A 6000-nucleotide genomic window follows, 5' to 3' on the forward strand; every position below is an offset into this window, starting at 1 on the left:
AACACACATAGAAATAGGGACTTTCCAGAGAGACAGAGTCCCTGAATCACTTCCATTTTTTGAGGTTCCTGATGTACCACAAATAAATAAATAAATAAATAAATAAATAAATAAATAAATAAATAGTTATAGTTAGGAAACACGATTATAAAAATGGTAGTAGACTTTAAATGTTTGCACTTAACAACTGAAGTGGCGTGATGCAAAACTTCTTTTAATCCTGTCAGTGCATCTCGTAGCTATTTATATAACCTAGTCAGAGATAACATCCAACAGCTGACTCGGAGGTCCTTTGTAAATAGGCCCTGATATGCACAGATAATGCAAGAGCTCAGCCCTGGTCTTAGCGGCCACTTTTGCAAGCGAGATCTACAAGATTTCCGCTGACTGGAGTACTTTGGGTCTGTGTTTACATGGGCCAAAAGAAATGAAGAGATGAGATGAATATCTGGCAAATTCAGGTAACATCCTCCTCCCCGAACATTACTTTTAAAGGAAAAGCGAGAGGCTTGAGCTGGAATGAGGAGAGATGGATGAAGAATAAGACAACTGTGCACCGGCCCACATGAACAGCTGTGGCCCCAACCATATCACACCTCATGCCTCTGCCTAGCTGCTTTTGTGATGCAGGCCCCCAAAGCCACACTATGTCCCCATCCCATAGGTGAACTCTCACCCACACATCTCTTTTCCCTAGAGCTTGGGACACCAGAGAGCCAGGCTGCCAGGCAGCTGGAGTCACTAGGATCCCTAGTCTACGCGGGAAGAGAGACAACTCTGGCTGTGGTCAACTGGATTTGAATCCTGTCTCCAGGACATGTGGCCTTCGTTGCTTCATTTCTACATTTCAGTTTCCTAAACTGTAAAATGGGGATAACCACAATTGTAGCCCCTTAACCAAGCTGAGGCGATGAACCCTAGATTGTGTAGCTCCTAGTATGTGTTTTCTCAAAGGTGGTGGTGTGTGGTGAGAAACCCACAACTAGTTTGAGCACTCACTGATGATTCTTGCCTAAATCAATTATTTGTATGATAGTTGCAAAATGGTAATTTTCCAAGTTCAGCATTCTCTCTAAACTTATTAATTACACTAGAAGATCTTTCCATTCTTCCATTCTCTTATGTACTTATTTCTTTTTTTAATCAGTGCGGATTAACAGATTCTTGTTTTACCCAACGGGTTATAATCCATTATTATCATTATTGATCTTGATGCTCAACTTTCCCCAGACTTTGATCAGTGAGAGCTTCTGCAAGCTGTTTCCCATGTCCTTTGAACGTATCCTTTATTTTGAGCACTTCTTTATTTGTTATGGCATAACAAAGCGTTCCAGGTTCATAGTACATTTTCCCTGCCCCAGTCTTATAATTGGCTTCTTTTTTGAGAAGTCCTGCTTCTTTTTACTGGGAAACAGTATATAGAATCCAACATCTGGGCACTAGGCATGTTTATTGCTTTTGGGTGTCATTGTTTCTAGGCCCTTTCAGCAGAAGAAACTAGAGAATACACACAAATATTCACAAATGTAATTATATCTATACTTGAATAGATATAATTATTATTCATGTATTTAAAAACCATGAATTCGTGCTAATATGGCCAATTCCAATTCAACACCACAAGGCTCTTCTTAGCCTTTTGCCATTATCTATTAATATTTTCCTTCTCAACATCATCAATACACGTACTCATTTGCTCGCTCCTACAATACGTAGCAAGTTGTTTAGAATTGCTAGCCCACAACACTGCTAAAACAAGCCCTACTAAATAGAGTTCAAGATTTGCTTGCAATAGGCTTTTTCCTTATAGTGGAAATACTCTGTTCAAAAAGTTCCTCAGGGTGAATTTATTTTTTTAAAACGAAGTTATTTGTGTTAGTTCCCCTCCCTTTTCCTGTGGTCACGCTCTCTATTTTAAATAACATTAAGTTCATTTGTTTCTGTTTGTGTTACATCTTAGGACTTCCCCTCCTCCATCTTATTGACTTAGTTTAATTTACTTTTATTTAATTTTGGAGTATGTAAACATTAATGTGGTTCTGGAAGTCCATACTATACAAAGAGATATTCTTTTTACAAAAATAAACTAATAGAGATACATAGATATCATCTACGTCTAACATCTATATCTGTCTTTCCTACACAAAAGATACAAAAATATATACTCCTTTGTTCTTTTATTATTATTTTGCTTAACAACATGTCCTAGAAATGACTCCATATCAATTTAGATATCTTCCCTATTTTTTATAGCTGCATAGTGCTCCATTGTGTGGATATGCCATACAGAGTTTTAATGGATTTTCACATCTCACTTTATCCTTGCAATACCCTGTGAGGGAGAGTGTATGTTATTATCCCCATTTCATAGTTGAGAAAATAGATTCAGAGAGGTAACTGATGAGTATTGATAGGGTGGGAGCTGAGACTCGGTCTTGAGTTTGAGGCCAGCCCTCCTCTGACTGCTGTGCTATTAGTCTTGTGTGAGGCAGAACAGTTTCATCCCGAAACCATCCCCTAGCCCCTGGAAAGATGATCTTCCATGAAATTGGTCCCTGGTGTCAAAAAGGTTAGGGACTGCTGCCATAGAGGGTTGAGAGATCTCAAGACTAATAAGGAACAGGCAACCCAGGTCCCTCACATGCACAGTTCACAGTAGGGTACGTACTCTTATGAGAATCTAATGCTGCCACTGATCTGACAGGAGGTGGAGCTCAGGCAGTAATGCTCACTGGCCCGGGCTCACCTCCTGCTGTGTGGCCTGGTTCCTAACACTCCACAGATCAGTATCGGTCTGTGGCTGGGGGGTTGGGGGTTGGGGACCCCGGTCTATGTCTTAAGGTAATTCAGTGTTTGTGGGCTAGTCTGGAATGGTGACCACTATTTATAACATGTCTCTAGGTTTAATGCTAATAATAACGTGTTCTGAGTTCTAAACAATCACTAAAACAAAATTTAGTAAAGTATCCTACATCAGGGTCCTGAGTGTGTTCCAGCTTGGTAATTTGAGAGGAGTTAGTAAAGGACCCTGTTGTTGTAGGCAAGTAGAAATTAGAACAATAATGAGACACTCTTTCCTAACCATCAGATTGGCCACAATTAAAAAGTCTGACTATACCCAGTGTTGAGGAGGACATAACGAAATAGAAATGCTTACATACTGTTGAGGGGAGGATGGATTCAGTCAATCACTTTGGAGAACAATTTGGCAATATTCTAGAAATTTAAGGCTATACATAGGTTTAACGTAATTAATATTTAGTGGGTTTATTAGTACTCTTTAAAATAAATAAGTTAACATATATTTTAAATTTTTCTCAGTTTTAATTTATAATATGGTAAGTGTTGATAGCTATAACACACATACACAAATTTCACTGTGGTCCTAAATAAACATCAGGAGCATGAAGAGGTACTGAGACAAAAATGTTTTCAAACTGCTGTCCTAGAGGAATGCTGAAATATGCACACAAGGAGAATTGTTTAAAAATATTGTCAGATTGTTGATAATAGTGAAAATGTGAACACAAATGTCCACCACAAGAGCACAAATGGAGTGCTGCATATTCATACAATGGAATGTTATATAGAAACTAAAATGAATCAACTTGGATAAATCTCAAAAACCATGCTGCATGAACAAAACAAGTCACAGAATGTTGCATGGAGTATGACACATTTTCTTTAACTTCAAAATTTTCAAAGGCACAGTGCCTCATGCCTGTAATCTCAGCACTTTGTGAGGTTGAGGCGGGTGAATTGCTTGAGCTCATGAGTTCGAGACCAGTCTGGGCAACATGGTGAAACCCCATCTCTATCAAAATTACAAAATCTTAGCCAGGCGTGATGGTGCACATCTGTGGTCCCAGACTTGGGAGGCTGAGGTGGGAGGATCACTTGAACCTGGCGGGTGGAGGTTGCAGTGAGCTGAGATCACACCACTGCACACCAGCCTGGATCACAGAGTTGCAAAACAATTTCATGTAACATGTAACATGCATACCCATCCATGTATGGGTAATGAAAGCTTAAAAACATTCCTGGGAATGATGTATTCCAACTTCAAGATAGAAAGTTTCAACTCTATTATATGGATTTTTAAAAAAGATATATCTGAGATAAATATGTGAAAATACTAAGATTTTGTGGGGGTATAAAGGTAGTGGTTACTATTCTTTTCTATGTATTTGAAGTACAGAAGAGGAAGGAAGGAGAGAATGAAGGTTAATTAGGTAATTATTAGAGATGGAATAATTATCTGAACAGATTATCAAAGATCCCTTGAAGCAAGAAGAAAGAGCACACAATAATATGAAATCATGCCATGGAAGATTCTAGGTTCTTTGAGAAGCAATTCCTTCCGGAAGGAATTGCTTAGAACCAGAAGGTGGTTGAAGTACTTATTAAAAAGTCAGAAGAAGGAAATGAATATTTATTGGATGGTTCTTACGTGGTTGACACTATCTCATACAATATTTTACTGAACCTATACAGAACCCAGCAAGGTGTAATACATAGCTTTTGGGATCATAATACATTATCTCAAATTTACAGATGAGCAAATCAGAGCTCAGAGGGGCGGCCCAGGGTAAGTACACACAGGAAGCCAACTTTGAGTCCAGGTCTTCTTGACTCAAGAGAGATTTGCACTATTCGATTCTATGTGTGCCTCCCAAGGAGTGGGGAACACAAAGAGAAGAGATTGGAAGACACAGCATTTCTCTTTAATGATACTTTGTATTTACAGTAACTGAGGAGTTCAAAGAATTCTAGAGCCGCCACAAATTAATTCTCATAAATGATGCTGACTGTATATGAGAAACTTTACGAAACATGAAGTTTCATCACAGTCAAGCAGTTTCCCCTCGATTAGAACATTGGTTGCAATGTGTGGAATATAACTCCGTTTTTGTTTAGCAGAATAAAATAATTACACTGATCACATCTGCCTTTTGGGGGAATCTTGATCTTGTTTTTTTCTTTGAACCATGTTTCATTTAATTTTGAACTAGAGAATGGATGAAAAGGACATTTGTTGAGCACTTTTCTGTGCTGTGCTAGATGCCTTCTTACACATGACCTCATCCATTTATCACAGCAATTGTTTGAGGGTTTTTTTTATCACCCCCATTTTACAGATGAAGCAATGAAGGCTCAGAAGTCAGAAGAGACTTACCCAGAGTGACCCAGCAAGGGGTGCGTGTGCTATTTCCAACTCGGGCCTATCTGGCTTTTTCATGTTATGCTTTTGGAGAATCATTAACCAACCATTCTTAGGATAAGACCTTAAGCTGACTTTGAAATACTTGTAAATTCTTAGGGGCTGCAAAGCTCTCCTTTGTGAGGAGAAACCACATTGCCTGCTGCTCATTGAAGGCTTCCAACAAGCGTTTTGCACGCTGCCCACATATTTTGCTGGCATTGCCCCTTCCTGATGAACCATTGCCTGCTGCTTTAGAAGCCAGGCTTAAGCAATAGTGGAATTATTCATATTATTACTATTGTAATGGTAGTCATTTCAAGCATGAATTCAAAATTTTTACTTTTATTGAAGTAATACAGGTACACAGTTAAATGTTTCCAAAAGGCTTAAAATGTTCATAATCAAAGAGAACAGTCCCTTGCCTATCTTCTCTCCACAGTCCTGTTCCCAGAAGGAACTGCTGTATCCTTCTGGCTGTGCCTTCTGCAATATAGTTCCATGTTTAAAAATAATTTGCAAACCTGCATTCTTTTGATCCATAAATTTTAGACAGACTGCATTGAGGTTCAACAGTGGTAGGAAAGGATTTAGCTCTGTTATCATCCCTCCCCTCTTTTCATCTTCCTAATATACTTTTTTCTTTCTTTTTGAGATGGAGTCTCACTCTGTTGCCCAGGCTGGAGTGCAGCGGCACGGTCTTGGCTCACCTGCAACCTCTGCCTCCTGGGTTCAAGCAATTATCTGCCTCAGTCTCCTGAGTAGCTGGGATTATAGGCATCCACCACCATGCTCGGCTA

At 39.1% G+C, this 6000-nt stretch overlaps 1 pseudogene; it reads left to right on the forward strand.

The window, feature by feature from the left end:
* LOC115894173 overlaps positions 1-5435 on the forward strand; it is a 37644-nt pseudogene extending 32209 nt beyond the window's left edge.
* The last annotated feature ends 565 nt before the right edge of the window (positions 5436-6000 follow it).

This window comes from Rhinopithecus roxellana, chromosome 17 (assembly GCF_007565055.1).
Source record: "Rhinopithecus roxellana isolate Shanxi Qingling chromosome 17, ASM756505v1, whole genome shotgun sequence".
Lineage (NCBI taxonomy): Eukaryota > Metazoa > Chordata > Mammalia > Primates > Cercopithecidae > Rhinopithecus > Rhinopithecus roxellana.